The following is a 16,270-nucleotide window of genomic DNA, read 5'->3' as shown; positions in this document are numbered from 1 at the left end:
TTACCAAGACATTGGTATGTATATGTATGTGTCAACAGACTGATAACAATCAAGAGAGTCTTTGTTTTGAGGGAGAAAAAATGTTGAGGCTTGGATGGTAGAGGATGGTTTCTAGATTTCAAAAATGGTCTAAGACCTTGGCCCTGTGCTTGAGAAATGACCAACAACCAAGCTCAGAGTACACGGGGCTCGGGCAGGTCATTGACTGGCCCCGCACACCCTACAGTAAACCGCTGTGGCCCCAGTGGAGCATAGGGACCTGGGTAAGTCTAAGGGACACAGGCAGTCTCAGATCAGCCACCTCAAGCTCCTTTGACTAAGTTTGGCTGGGGTTCCCTCACTGAGAGTCACATGTACAAGCCAAAGGGACTTCCCAAGGAGACTGGTAGAAAGGATCTGGGAAAGGCCCCTCCACCAGGGAGAAAAGAGGGTTCCCAAAGTCTGATTGGGATAGAGGCAGGGACTAGAGGTCTCCTAGGTTGAGTCTAAGGTGATGAGCTGCCGAGTGATTGATGTGTGGCCTGACCGGCAGTCCCACACCTCCAGGAATATCTAAACGTGTCCCAGGGCTCTGGGGTCAATCTGTTTTTAGAGGTTGTATCCAGAGACCCCTAAGCAGGGCAGCGGCAGGCACAGACAGTCCCCACTAGGTGCAGGTCATGCCCAGATCGGAGGAAGCTGACACTGCCCTTCAGTTCAGGCCAACCCGGGCTTGTCAGGAGAAAGCAACAGAGGAGTCAAAATAGGAGGAAAATTCCTGGAAGATCTGACAAGATAGGAGGACAGAGGGACACTGGGTGTGCTAGCTGGCTTCCGGTGAGAGGGGTGTTCGAGAAGCTTGAAAAGAGCAAACCAAGCACCCTCCTTATGCATAAATATCTGTCTTGCCACTGCTGCCTCTGGGTCTTAGAGCCTGGATTCCGGGTGTATACGGGGTGAGCTCACAGCAGCTTCCTCTGATCTCTCTCCTTATCTACCCTGAAGGAGTGTGAGGCCCAGGACTCCCAGCTCAGCCCCTTCCCCAGCTGGGCCAAATCCATAAATTATACAGTCTGCCCTCCCACTTCAGAAGGACTTCGGTGGTAGAAACACAGTCCTAACCTGTACCAGCCTCTGCCTCCCCCAGGCCCTGGGGATTAGGCTGTAAGGGGCTCCTGCGTTTCTTTGGACCACCTTCCCTCTTGGACCCTGCCTGTAGCTTCTCCAGCTACTATGGTCCAGGGCCAGGGCTTGCCAAGTCCCCCAGGGAAGGCAGTGCAGCTGAAGCCAGAGAAATGAGGAAGTGAAATGTTTCTCTCCAGGAACCACAGGCTTTCCTCTCAGACAAGCCCTTTCCCATGGCGTCCACCTCACACTACCTCTGAGTCAACCCCAGAGCCCGGAGCCAGGAAAAGTCGTCCTCGGGGGCGCAGCGGTTTGCACCCGCAGCTCCAAGATGGAAGGAGCCAACCAACAATGGCTCAAGATCTCTTTCACCCACGGCTCTGTCCCCGATTTCAAAACAGAAGGGTTCATGTCCCAGGTGAAAGCTGGGCTGGCCTTTTTATCCTTAGGGTCTGTACTTGGCATAACCTTTGTCAAGAAATGCCTTCAGAAAAAGGACTGTTCTAGAAGACTCCTCTCTCCACAAGATGAGTGTCTTTTCTTCTCATTTGTCAAAAACAGTCCTTATCCTAGGACCAGAGCTGAGCCAAGAATTGGTTCCCCGAGTCTGACCTGTTCCGCTCTCTGCATCAGTAGCCACATGGGTTCACCTGCAAGTATGGTACCCTCAGCTCGGTAGGGAGGGAAGGTAGACTGAGCTCCTGCCAGGCGAGGCACACTGCCCACTTGCCAAAGGCCCCTTTCCTCCGGGATCTCAGATAACTTGCAAAGACACTGGCCAGCTCTGCCATCAAGGAGCTGTCCCTCTTGAAAGGCTTCCAGCAAATGTTTCCTTCATGAAGGAGATAAGCAACCGTCCCTGATAAGGAGGGGCCGGCAGCCTCGGTTCCAGGCAACCCGCAGCACCGGGGGAAGAATTCTCTGAATTCAGTGCCACTTTATCGATGGCACAGACTCTTACCTTGACTTTGAGGTGGGTTCGATTCCTAGAAACAGTCCCCCACAAGTAATTAAAATAGAAAAATAAGCAAGGGCCAGAGAGACAGCTCAGTGGTAAAAGCTGTAACTGCTTTTTGCAGAGGACCCTGCTTGGGTTCCCAGAATTCACATCTCAGCTCACAACTGTCTAACTCCAGTTCTCAGCGAGCTGATGCTTCCTGCCGTCACTGATCCGCATGGTACACATACACATGTACAGGCAGACATCCATTCGCGTACAATTCTAAAAATTCTTTTCAAGTTCTAATCAAGTATTTTCATATATAATGGGTTCGTTGTTATTCTTTTACATGGAAAATGAAATTTTTTAATTTTAATTTTTGTTCTCATGCTCTCTGCTCTCTGCTACGCATGGTGATAGCACTGAAGTCATGAGCATGAGTTCTGAGTGTACTTAACCACTGAGCTACCTCTCCAGCTCCCACTAAACAACCCTGAGTGTATTTTACTAAATATAACATATTTAAGAAGTAAATAACAGCCGGGCATCGTGGCGCACGCCTTTGATCCCAGCACTCGGGAGGCAGAGGCAGGCGGATTTCTGAGTTCGAGGCCAGCCTGGTCTACAAAGTGAGTTCCAGGACAGCCAGGGCTATACAGAGAAACCCTGTCTCAAACAATAAAAAAAAAAAAATTAAAAAAGAAGTAAATAACATATTTTATTAAATACAGTTATGTTCCAAAACAAAACACAACTTTGAAAAGAGTGATATTTTTTGCCCACCTGCAAGGCTGTCCTAGTTAACAGAGGCCTCCTGTCTTCCATGTGTGCCTCTTTATTCAGCCTCTTTTGACTCACGTTTTATTTGAAGAATACAGGGGAACCAGGTGTGGTGATTCGTGACCTGTAATCCCAACACTTGAGAGGCTGAGACAGGAGGATTGTCACAAATTCAAGGCCAGCCTGGGTTATCTAGCAAGTTCTAGGCCAGCCAGAACTACATGACAAGACTTGTCTGAAAGAATACAAATCCCTCACTTTGCAAACTTACACCTGAAAAGAAATGTTTGAGAACAAATTCAGGTAATTCTAGGTACCTTTCTCTGATACCACATCAAAATTCAACAAGAGTCCACGTCTTATGTGTAGGAAGGGTGGAGGGTATGGTCCTGGAGACTTTATGCTCTTGTGTGACACTATTCCTGTGGAGACACAAACATTCATCTCAGATAGGGAACAAATAGCAGGCCCAAGTCAGAATGCCCCCAAGGTCCAACTTGGTGAACCGGTGAATTGCACTGAAGTACGTGGGCAAGAGGTTACTTACAGGGAGAAAAGGCTCAAAGACAGCCGCAGCACCAAAACCCCACTCCAGCATAGGTGATCGATTACATAGACAAGCTGGAAACCGGTGCGCAGCCTGCAGGCAGCTCAACAGGTTGGAGAGTCTCTTCCAGGCAGCTCTCCCAGCTGATATCTGCCTCTACCAGGTAGCATGACTAATCCAGGTTGGTGTCTATTTCACACACACACACTTATTACTATTATTTAAGTCTCTCTCTGTCTCTCTCTCCCTTTCTCTCTCTCTCTCTCTCTCTCTCTCTCTCTCTCTCTCTCTCTCTCTCTCTCTGTGTGTGTGTGTGTGTGTGTGTGTGTGTGTGTGTGAGAGAGAGAGAGAGAGAGAGAGAGATAGCATATCTAGCTATCTCTCGATCCACCCATCTGTCCTCTTTTTGCGTGCGTATTCGGCACATCTGCAATAGCGGAGAAAGGGGACTGTCTAAGGAAAGAGTGTGCAAACAACAAGGTGTGGACCACTTATAAAGCTGGTGGCTGCACATGAGAAGAAGGACCACTAGCCAGGGGGAAGGCTGGCTGGGGAGGCAGGGTAACAGCCTGAACCATGGAGATGGGAAGCTGACAGAAAGTCACGGTGTATGCAGGGAAACAATAGTGTATGAAAAAGGTTACAGCGTGAAATAAAGGCACTATTCACAACAGGTGGACAGGGTTAAGGGAACTCGAAAGACAAGTCACAAAACAGCACAGCCACAGTCACAGCTAGGAGCCATCAGTCTGCCTCAGCCTGAGCGGGGAGGAGAAACTGGAGATGAAAATCTCTTAAGAAGCAACCTGCTGGACCATAGGTGGCCAGGGAGGAGAGCCACTGGGCTATATGCTCTAATCTCACCCTTCTCTTGGTTCTTATATCCCATTAACAGAGTCCAGCAAGAAGACAGAAGGAGACTTCCTTCCATAGCTCATCAAAGAAAGAGTTTTTTATGAGAAGTCGATACTAGAAAGTCAGAATGCTCTCTGGGATGGGTACCCAAGATTAATCAAGGCTGGGGGTGGGGAGTGTCTCTCAGAGACTGAACCACCAATCAAAGAGCATGTGTGGGCTAGACCTAGGCCCCCTGCACATATGTAGCAGATATGCAGCTAGGTTTTCATGTGGGTCCCCCAACAACTGAAGCATGGGCTGTCCATTCCCTAATTGGGATGCCTTGTCTGCCTCAGTGTGAGAAGATGCTCTTAGTACTGCAGAGACTTCATGTGCCAAGGTGGGGAACAGCGATTGAAATGTAAAATAAATAAATAAATAAATAAATAAAATAAATGGAAAAATGAACCAAGGCAGTGGTGTCTTGCTACGCGGGAGCTGTCAGTGTATCCTTTAGGCATTCACGAAGGAAGTATTTTCTCTTGAATTTTTTTTGTTTTCTTTTAATTTTGAAATTAGAATTACATCACTTTCCTGAGATTCCCTTTCCTTCCACCAACCCCTCCCATATACCTCTCCCTGCTCTCTCTCAAATTCAATATAATCATGTATCGCAGCTGGCCTCTAGTTCTCTATAACGCCAATAACAACCTTGACTTTTTTAGTTCTCCTGCCTCCATCTCTCAGGTCCCAGGCTTACAGGCATGGACCACTGAGTGTGGTTTTATAGAATTCTTGAGAGTAACCTCAAAGCTTTATGCTAGGAAAACACTTGACTAAGCAAGGTCTCTTACTACCACCTCATCCTTCTTTGAGACAGTCTCAAGTTGTTCGATAAATTGTGATTCTCCTGCCTCAGGCTCCTTCGTGCTGGGATTATAGACTTGCATCCTCACACCAGGCAATGATGCTTTTGATGAGGCAATAAAAATTATTCATTGTATTAAGCCTTCTCCATGGCTCTTTTTCTTTCTTTTCTATTTTCGTGGCAGTGTTTCTCTGTAGCCCTGGCTGTCGGCAACTCAGTCTGCAGTCTGTAGACCAGGCTGGCCTTGAACTCATAGATAACCCTCTGTCTCTGCATCTCGAGTGCTGGGATTAAAGGTTTGCACTACCACTGCTCAGCTTGCTCTTTCTATTTTTACGTGCTGAAACAAGAACTGTGCGTGTATTTCTGGTACATGCTAATGTGTGGTTGCTGTCTTAACTCTAAACACTAGTTTTTTGTTTTTTGTTTTTTTTTTTTTAAGATATTTTCTTTATTTACATTTCTTTTTTTTTTCTTTTCCATTTTTTATTAGGTATTTAGCTCATTTACATTTCCAATGCTATACCAAAAGTCCCCCATACCCACCCACCCCCACTCCCCTACCCGCCCACTCCCCCTTTTTGGCCCTGGCGTTCCCCTGTACTGGGGCATATAAAGTTTGCGTGTCCAATGGGCCTCTCTTTCCAGTGATGGCCGACTAGGCCATCTTTTGATACATATGCAGCTAGAGTCAAGAGCTCCGGGGTACTGGTTAGTTCATAATGTTGATCCACCTATAGGGTTGCAGATCCCTTTAGCTCCTTGGGTACTTTCTCTAGCTCCTCCATTGGGAGCCCTGTGATCCATCCATTAGCTGACTGTGAGCATCCACTTCTGTAAACACTAGTTTTTAAGTTACAAAAGTCATTCAACACTTTTTTATTTTGAAAGAATGACTGATAAACCATGGCTGTTCAGACTTGGGGAATTTTGCGGTTATTTCCTTGAAAATGAGCAGGTAAGCCTATCACTTCAAGGAAAACAAATGATTTTGTTTGTTGCCAATTATAAAATTTCAGTTGTAGCTGGTATTGGTGCAAATTTAATCCCAGCACTCAAAAGGCAGAGGCAGGCAAATCTCTAACAGTCTGTGGCTAGCCTGATCAAAGAAGCCTTGTCTTGAAAAAAAATGAAACAAACAAACAAACAAACAAAGAAATAAAATTTCATCTTTAAAGATGTAATTAGAAGTTTTCAAAACTTATGAGGCTGTGTGGCTGCCAATACTGAAAAGGTGCTCTGACAAGATTGTTACAATTGGGAATGAAAGTGACTTTTAGCATTGTATGAGGTGGACTTACACTCGGGACATTTTTATAATTCATGGGTCAGTAGTTTTCAAATGACTGATACAAGAGATTATAGAATCGTGAACAGTTAAAAGATCCCTTCAACATGCAAAAGACACTAATGTATTTTATTGGGACAGAAAATAAACGGTTCACTAATACATATTCAGACTTCTCATGCCAAGATATTTCTTGGAAAGGACCATATGAATGTTGGATTTGGAGGCATATACTTGTAATTATAATCCTGAAGAGGCAGAGGAAGAAGGACTGTGAATTTGAAGCCAGCCTGGGCTATATAAGGAGAACTCGTTTCAAAAGACAAGCTAAAACTCAAACTATAAGTAAACCAAAGCAAAAGGCTGTCTGTAAGAGCCTGGGCTACTGCTGTGGCTCGGTGCTGGAGAGGCCTCCTGGCACATGCTGTATGGCACATGCTGTATGGCACACGCTGTATATCCATGATTTAGAGTTCAAACCTCTGCCTTGGAGGCAAGCTCCTCAACACTCAGGAAGTGAACAACTCACCAGCTTTGGGAAGCCCTTGAAACTGATCAGATTCCCTGGGTCCCTTCCTCCCCAAGCTTATATAAACAGCTTGAGAGATACTCTCAAATAAACCAGGCTGCCTATAAAAGGCTGGGCTCAGTCTCCAAGCAAAATATCATAAAAAGTCAAAAACAAGAATACATTTAAAAATAACACACTGAGTAGCCATGTATGAGAAGACCCGTTGGACCCCCTGCTCATCCTCTACCAAAAGGAAAATGGTTTTCAGAATGTATTAATACTCCCCTGCTTTCAGTATATTTTCAGTGTGAATGTATATCTGTAAACAAATTTCAGTTTTCTTTGGTTTTGAGACAGGGTCTTACTATGTAGCTTTGTTTGGCCTGGAATTTGCTGTGTAGAACAGGCTGGCCTTGAACTCATAGAGATCCCCTGCCTCTGCCTCCAGAATGCTAAGATAAAAGGTGTGTGCCAGGACACCCAGTCAAGCTTTTTTCTTTTTGCCAACTTTCCTGTAGGGATAAGTGGGTTGCACTACAGTGACTAATCCATCAAAATGAGACAGGATGCCATGACCATCGGGCTATTCTATATGGCACTTCTAGGCTACTTCTAGACTGTTTGAAGCTATTGTGTAACACACATATTTGATTTCTAAAGTTACTATTTCTAGGGAACCTTCTGAACACAGAGCCCGGGCACCAGAGCTTGGCAGGTAGGGCTACAGATCTGGTCTGCCACGTTCTGGGGCAGTGAGAAGTTGGGAGCTACTCCCTCTCCATCCATTCAAGTGGAAGAGGCACGCAAAGAGCAATCAATCATATGGCCAGTAGATCCCAGGTTGTCATACAAAACATGAAGCAGGATGATAGTGCAGCCGGGGTGTCTTAGGAACATATCTCTTCTTCCATGTCCCCATTTGCTAGACTAAGATTCAGGGGATCATATCTTAAAAGGAAAAAGGTGAGGTGCTCCCAAGGAAGAGAAGAGGAAGAAAAGAGGAAAAAAATAGTTCAAAGATCTGGGTAATGCAGAAGTTATGGGGTCATACCATCTTCCCAGGTGGCCTCTGCCAGCACTGGTCAGCCAAGCCTTGTTAGGGACAGACACTGCTACTCTCCAGGACCTCTGCCTTGCCTGCTGCTCACTGGGGTCTTCCTCTCTGCCTCTGGTCTCCTCTCCATGGTTCCCCCACACACTTGAGATCTAGCAGAGCCTCATAGAGGCCTCTGAATGACTCAGGCTGATAGTTGAGTATTGGAGGCCAATCATGAACAACCCAAACCCCAAAATGTCCTGGTTAGGAATATCTACAGATCTCTGACAGGAAAGCAAAAAGCTGTAGACAGCATATCACCTGAAACCCAGGGGCACTCAGGCAAAGCAAGTGTCACTTTGTAAGGGCCAGACAGATGCAGGCTCCAGGTTGTGCCCAGAGCCCCTGAGCTTCCTGTTAGCACCATCAGTAACAAGCCGAACTTCCAGGAGCTGTGTGGCAGCACTGCATAGCAGCAGTGTGTACAGCCTGGGAATAGCCAAAAACAGAGGCCGGAAGGTCACCCAGAGCTCAGGCAAAGCAGGAAACACAGAGCAGGGGTGGGGGTGGGTTGGCCTGAACTCTACCTGGTGCCAAACCCTCCCAAGTAACTGAAGGTCACTCCTTCATCGTTTCCTCCCAACACGCAGTGCACCTCTCCATAATTTACAACTCTCTGAACTCTTGGGAATAGTTTGGTAATCCTGTTCAACAGTCAATGCCATTCCCATGTAACAGCCCATACAGAAAAAACCCCACCCCCTAACACAGGGTCTCACATATCCCAGAATGGCCTCAAACTCAAACCGTTGGGTCATTTGGCTCCACCTCCTGGATGCTAGGATTAGAGATGTCTACCGCCAAATCTCTGTGCAGTGCTGGGTATTGAAGCCAGGGCTTCGTGTCTGCTAGCCAAACACTCTACCAACTGAGCTACAACCTCGGCCTGGTGACCCTTCTGAGTCATCAGCAGTAAAGGCTCATTAAGGAAAAACTATTCAATAGGATGAAATCTCTGACCTGGGTAGAGAGCTAAGACAGTTGAGCAGGCTAAGGGACCACCTCTTAGGATGACAGGTTCGTCATAAACCATGATAAACAAATTAGAGGCAGAGACAGACAGCAATTGCCCATGGAACTTGAAGAGTGTGGGGCACCTGAATGTGTACACACATTCATATATCACACACATGCATGTATGTAACAACATATGCATATCCCATGTCCAGAAATAAAAATCTTTTGGTCCTGACTCTTAACCTGGAAAAAGAGCAAATACAGGAAGAGAGAATCTGGGGTCTGACTTACCTGTTGATCAGCCATGCTGGAGAGGTGAAAGGTGAAGAGAGACGAAGGAAGATCTTTCCTTAGCAAGCACTATAGCTACCATGTTCACCAAAATCAAATAAATGAATCAACCCACCATATACCATCTCCATTGCCAGTCTCTGTACTGACTGCCCCGTAGCAGTTGCTGTCTGTCTCAGGCTTACAGCCTTAGCATAACCACCTCAGCCAAGCTGAGAGAGGGTGCCTCTGGGGTCCTGTCCCTATTCAACAGACAGGCAGCTGGCACCTCCCTTTTCTCCAGGCACCATCCCCACTGAGTTGGGCTTGGATGAACTCTCCAAGCTGCTGTTTTAGCCCATTCCTGCTCGACCGACACCTACTTACCCAACAAGCACGACAGCTCCTTCACGCACATGCTGTGTTCAGTTGCAAATGCCACTGGGTGAAAGAGGGTATCAGGGTGGCTTCAGTTAGGAACAGTGTGACCCTTAGTACAATCCCTCTGGGAAGATACCTCCAAGCCCCTTCCCTGGCCCAGGTAGGCTGGAGCGGGGGAGTAGCAAATGTTGTTCTACCGATGCCACACGTCCACCAGAATCCACGTCTGCTGGAGAGCCACCCGTCATGCTCAATGCCATCTCTGTTGTGAGACTCTTCCTGAAAAGCCCCTGTGTTATGGATCCCTGCTTCAGCTAGGGTTTCAATACAAGGTCCCCATTCATTCAAGGCTCACCATTCTTGGCCACACAGGCTGCTGGCTGCCTGAGGGAAGCTGCCTGGGTGCAGAGTGATCTTCCCACTTGGCATCTAAAGAGGCAAGAGCAAGCTGACTGAAATCTCCCTCTTCACCCCAGTGGCCTTCTGGGAAATCCTGGCAATGTATGCCAGTCAGCCAGTCTCTGAGGAGAGTCCGCATATCTCTGCTAGGATCGCTGTCAGCCTCCAAGCTCCTGAGTAACATGATGTCAATGGCTAGATACACAAAGCACACAGAAAGAACTTTTTATCCTCTGATAAGTTAGAGGGGAGGAAAAGTGTTGGCTCAAAGATACCTAGATCTGAGGACAGAAGAGGAAGTTGGTTCTTAGGGAAGGGGCAGGTGGAAAGTGCTTGCTTGCTTGCTTGCTTGCTTGCTTGCTTGCTTGCTTGCTTGCTTGTTCGCTTACTTGCTTGCCTGCTCTCTTGCTTGCTTGCTTGCTTGCTTGCTTGCTTGCTTGCTTGCTCGCTTGCTTGTTCATTCACTTACTTGTTTGCCCGCTCTCTTGCTTGCTTCCTTGTCTGCTTGTGTAGGAAGTATTCTGCCAGTGAGCTACACTCTTAGTCCAGATAATTGACTTCTTTGAGCTCAAGTAGACTATTTTGGCAGACTGTTTTTGCTCCCAAAAGAATCCCACACTAGGTACTCAGATTGCCAAGGTACATTAGAATCATCTAGAAGGTTTATTAAAACAATGCTGAGCCCATACAAAAAATGGCTCTGTGGGACCTATACTGAGAAAAGGGGGGTGTGAGAACCACAGATGCATGACTCCAATGACACAACAGGATGCTCATGTGAACTCTGAGAGACGGTGACAGCACACACAAGCCCTACAGGAGTTCAAACCAGGCAAAGTCTCAGCACTGAAAGAGAGAAGTGGACTTGGGGGCAAGGGGATCCCACCCCTAATCAGGAAATGATCTACAATTGATAGCTGCTGGGAAACGGAAAATCAGTTTTCTCCAATGAGTATCCAGGACAGGCCCCATGGGCTCAAAGTAGTACCAACCAAACAAATAAAATAAAATAAAATAAAATAAAATAAAATAAAATAAGATAAAATAAAATAAAAATGGACTCCATGTGTTTTTTAGTGTTTGTTTGTCTTATTGGTTTTTGTTTATCTTTTATTGTTTTGTTTTCAAGAAAAAAAGAACAGAAAACTGGGTAAACAGGGAAGAGAGAAATAGTTGGGAGTGGCCAAGGGGGAAAGAATATGATCAAAGCATACTGTATAAGAGTTTTTTCTAAAAAAAAAAAAAAAAAAAAAAAAGAAAGAAAAAGAATTATGGACTAATTAGTACTTTAGTACTGGGCTGGAGCCTGGCAGTCTGCGTCCCTGACAAGCAGTCAGGGAACCTCACTTTTTGAACCACTGGAATAGAGTCTCCCTAGACTTCAAGGGTTGCACACTGTTTAAAATAACTAAGACATACCCAGTGTATTCCCAAAGACCATTTCAAAGCAAAGATGAGGTAGACAAGATGACATAAGGAGGCCTGTAGGGAAACTAACAGCTGATACAACAGATACCAGAGCTGTGGGACACCAAAACATCACTGCTCAGTGAAGACCACCCAAAGCGGGCTGGGACCCACACGGTGAACACAGACAACCCAGGATGCCCTTGGCTTCATGCAATTGGTGTCTCCATGGCCATGGAGATCTCACTTTGGACTTCCGTAGGTTCCTGGCTCCATGTGATTGCCATGGGAAAAATTCAGATGAGCTGCACAGAACATAGCAAAGAAAGTGGGCAGAGTTTACTGCAGATTGGAGCAGAGTACATGCTCCAGAGAGAGACTAGACAATGGCTAAAAGGAACATCTGTGACAATCTTCAGCTCCCACACACAGCCTTTATCAACTTCTGAAGTCTCTAGAACAGGCAGCCTTTCCTGGGGGTAGGGGGAGTTCCTACCCAGGTGATTGAGACACACATTGGGACTGACTCTTCCAGAAGGGGAAAACAGGATGTCTTTGATCTTTATGATAAAGCCTCTTTCTCGAATTACCCTACAGGTAACCTGTAGGGGTTAGTACTCCTGACACCAGGTTTGGATAGTTATTTATTAATGACCCTATGGGCAGTTGGAATGTCACATTTCCTGAAGGGCCAGCAATGTGATTCAGGCCTCTGACTAGTAGGCAGAGTCCTGCTGCCCCTCCTCAATGGTCCAGGCTGTTGAGGGGAAGGTTCAAGGCCACTGTTCTCCAAGCCTGCTTGCTGGTGTCTGCTTCAGTACCAACAGCAAGCATCGTTAGCCTTGTAGAATTGGCTGTACCTGTCTTGCACCTGATACAAACGTTGAGAACGAGAGAAAAAAACTGCTCAGGAGGTTTAGGAAAGGAACCTTAATGAGTGAGCAGCTCTACTTTTTATCCTCGCCAACCAGTTCTGTCTTGACCAGAAGCCAAAAATACCCTCAGCCTTATCAGTAGGTGTGTCCTTGCCAGAGATCAGAAATACCAAAATCTTTAAAGGCACTGGCTTGTGTCCTGGTGCCTAGCATTTATCATTCTTCTTTTATAATCCTTCCCTGGGACCCTCCAATCAACCAGAGCTCTGCTCACTCACTTTCTCTAAAGCTCTCTGCTATAATAAAGCTCCACTCCAAAACCCGTCCCTCCATCGCCCAGATGATACTGGGATCATCCTTGCCAACCTCTCCCGCAAAGATGACCCATGAGCTGCGGTTCATACCTCTTTTTCTCACCTTCCACAGGAAAAGATGACCCCCACCCCCACCCCCACCCCCAAGACCTAGTTTTCTGCAGAGAAAGGAGGAGAAAGGACAGAGGACAAGTCGACCCAGTAGAGACACAGCGAGGACCTCCTCAGACATTTGTCTGGACTTAGAGGAAGCCCGGAGAGTCCCAAGTGTCACATAGCCTCAAGATATCTTTTTGTTTTTGTGACAGAGTCTCATGTAACTCAAAGTAGTCTTGAACCCTATGTAGCCAAGGATGGAACTGGACTCTGATCCTCCTGCCTTCACTGTTGGAAAAATCCCACCCTTAAGCCCACTTTCAATACCAAGTGACAGCAGGCCATGTCATCATCGGCCACCAAAATGCCAACCGTTTTCTCTGTCACCACCAGTCTCCCTATGTGCACTGCCTCCTTTTCCAGCTCCTTTCCCCTTCTGGGCTATCTCAGAGGCTGCCTCTGCAAGCCTCACTCCCCCAGGAAACCTCCCATGTGAGATCTGTTACAACGTGTGACTTTGTGGTGTCCACTGCTTAAATAATAATATCTACCTCCTGGGATTGCAGGCATGCACTACTGCAGCTGGTACTGTGTAGTGCTTGAGGTTGAACTCCTGGCCTCATGCGTGTCTATCTCCTGAGATGTCTTAAACAGAGGAATCTGTGGGTCCTTGCCTGTCTTCGTTCCTCATGATACAATGAAAGCCTATTTTCTCTTGTTCAGCTTCCACTCTGCCTGCCACAGGTGACTTCTCATGGGGAGGGAGTGTCACTATCCAGTGCAAATGTCCCTGTCTAAGAAAGACCAGGAGAGCCACGTACAAGGCCCATCACCCTTCCAGTACACAGAAGTATTTCTTTACCTGGCAGCAAGAGCATGGGTTACATAGGGAGATGCCTAATTTTTTTCCCGGCTCTGATGCAAGCTTTAATGGAGCAGGCAGCAAGCCAGACCCAGCCTGGAGAAGAAAGCTGCTATTCCCATCCATGAGAGCTGTGGAGTGGAGCCAGAGGGGTGGGAGAGATGCCGTCTGAAGGAGGCACTTTGGAAATTCCTTACATTTTTTGCCCTTTGTCTCTGGGCATTGAGATGGAGAGAGGCACCTTTGACTCTATTCCAGTTTCCCATCTCTTCTCTGCATTCAAAAGGCAGATCCTACTGAGTGCCAAAGAATCCCCTGGCTCCTTTTTTTATCTCAGTGGTGACACAGTGGAGGGGCCGGCTGGGAAGCAGGCCTTCTTCTGGTCTGTGTTCCTGAATTTCCCTTGTGTGGCTGCTAGGGCCTGGCTCACATACTCAGTGACGCAGATGTGGTGCCTTCTTCCAAAATGGGTGGTCCACTCTTCACCCTGGTGGTGGGGAGCTCAGAGGTACCTGAGTGAAGGGTGGGTACTGGATACTGGTATATGAGGACTGGTCGGTGAACCCCATAGCTAATTCCATGAGGAGGTTGTCCAGATGCTGGGGATGGAATTCTGTGATAGAGCATGTGTTCTTCCTGTATGTGGTCGGTTCTGGGTTCAACACCTGTCACCCAGGGAAAGGGTACAGAAAGGAGCTAGGATCCCTTTTCCCAGGAGTGTCTATAGACTTCAAGGCTTTTAACAGAGCTGTGAACAGGGGTGGCTCTATTACTGGTATAAGGCACAGGTCCTTTTGCCACTATGAACAGTTCACCAATCCCCCACCACCAGCCACTTTGCACCCCAGCCAGCTGACTTCCAAGCCAGCAACGGGGCATCCATAACTCATCCCGGCACCCCAGGCTCTCAGCTGGGAAGAATCATAGAAGTTACCAAGACAACCCTCCATCTCAGAAAAGGAGACATGCTCAGTGAGTATGTGACCCCCTCCCCCAGGAGGTCCTCAGAGCCATGCCATGTCCTGCCTCTTTCACCCCTCCTCCACCCTGATCTGAAGAGCTGGGATTTTTTTTTTCATTATTTTACTACACTTGGGCCATCTTGTATCCTTTTGTCACCAAATTATGACATCTTTATCTTCCCAAAGTGGTAGACTGTGTCACAGACAATGGGACAAGATTTATGTCTCAGCACTCTCACTCAAAAGGTAAAACGTCACTGTCCTTTGAAGGGCAGTGACTTTGAGTGAGTTTGCCACGCCAGCAATTGTTCATTTCAGGACCAGGGGGAGGTGGGGGGGAAGCATCACATCCCCGCTGAGCTCCAGTTCCCACCTCTGAATGGAGAGAGTTGGCTTGAAGACCTTCATGCCTCTTCACAGCTGACATCCCAGGGTAAGGGTTTGAGTTACACATCCCACTGCAGGGGACAGCTCCCCCAACCCCTCCCTTCCTGCTTTGCCCTGGCTCAGGGTTCCCTGTGGCTAGCATCCAGCTCCTAGCTGTTTATGGTTCAACCCTATTGGGCAGCTATAAAATGAAAACCACAGAGAGGTGACAGCTAGTCTTCAGTACAGTATCCCTTAACCAGACTGGTCACAGTTTTTCTGGGGAATTCGGGACTCTCTTTCATGAGTTCTTCAGTCTCATTCATATATGGGCTCAGAAGCAGCTCAGGGGCCAGTTTATAATTGTTAGAGAGACAAACAATAGGGTAGACGGGCTATAAATCTCAGCAGATGCTGGGATAGATAAGAAGAAAAAAGTGAGATGCCTTTTGAGTTTTGAAATACCAGACAGAGGTAGGGGTGGTCGTTAAGCCTTTGATCCCAGAATCAGGAGGCAGAGGTAACGGTTCTCTGTGAATTTCAGGCCAGTATGTCCTACATAGTAAGTTCCAGGCCAGCCCAGGCTGCATAGGAGACCCTGCCTTAAAGCAAACAAACAAACAAGCTGGGCCTGGCAGCCCTGCCTGTGGTCCCAGAGCTCAGGAGGCAGAGGAAAGTGAATTTGAGGCCTGCCTATTTTGCATAATGAGTTCCAAGACAGCCAGGACTACAGAGTGAGACTTTGCCTCAAAAAATCAAAAGGAGGGAGAGAGAGAATAAATAACCAAAAGAAAGTGAATTTCAAAAAAGAAGGAAACCAGATCTAGTCATGAAGATCAGCAATATGTGTGTGTGTGTGTGTGTGTGTGTGTGTGTGTGTGTGTGTGTGTGTGTGTGTGTATGAATGAAGTGGGAGACGTCAGAGAAAAAAACTTAAAAACCTCCGGGGATCAGAACAAGTGTGTTTAGGATTTTGGCTGGTATACAAAGAAGGAATGAGCAGTCGAACATGGTGGCTGCTGTCTTAATGCCAGCACTGAGAGGGCAAAGGCAGGTGGACCTCTGAGTTTGAGGCCAGCCTGGTCTACAGAAAACTCTGTCCAAAAAAAGAAAGAAAGAAAAAAGAAAATGAGAGAGAGACAGAGAGACAGAGAGAGGAAGAACAAGAAGGAAAAGAAAGAAGAAAAAATCAGGCAGGCTTAGCAATGAAGTTCTGTAAGCGACCTCATTGAAAGAGGGCTTCTGAGACAGAAAAGTACGTTCTCTCTCTCCTGCAGGGATAATTATTCCTCCCATTGCCTTAACAAACCCCCAGGTAAACCAGCTTTCCTGAGGGGTGGTCTCCTGCCAGGTCCCCGACAGACTCAATTGCATTACCTTTGTGGGTAGGCAACCACAGCAGATAATGCT

At 47.0% G+C, this 16,270-nt stretch overlaps 1 long non-coding RNA gene across 4 annotated transcripts in view; it reads right to left on the bottom strand.

Moving 5' to 3' along the window:
* Gm31486 overlaps positions 1–9,896 on the bottom strand; it is a 30,632-nt gene extending 20,736 nt beyond the window's left edge. For 3 of the 4 annotated variants that reach the window (XR_001785213.1, XR_001785215.1, XR_377506.3), the window contains exon 1: positions 1,717–2,609. This is a non-coding gene — a long non-coding RNA (predicted gene, 31486). Of the gene's footprint in view, positions 1–1,716; positions 2,610–9,585 lie in introns of those variants that run through there. The other variant, XR_001785214.1, reaches the window with a different exon arrangement.
* Positions 9,897–16,270: the final 6,374 nt, after the last annotated feature.

Source organism: Mus musculus, chromosome 6, assembly GCF_000001635.26.
Source record: "Mus musculus strain C57BL/6J chromosome 6, GRCm38.p6 C57BL/6J".
Classification (NCBI taxonomy): domain Eukaryota; kingdom Metazoa; phylum Chordata; class Mammalia; order Rodentia; family Muridae; genus Mus; species Mus musculus.
The sequence above is the reverse complement of the archived record's forward strand: the minus strand, read 5'-3'. Positions and strand labels throughout refer to the sequence as shown.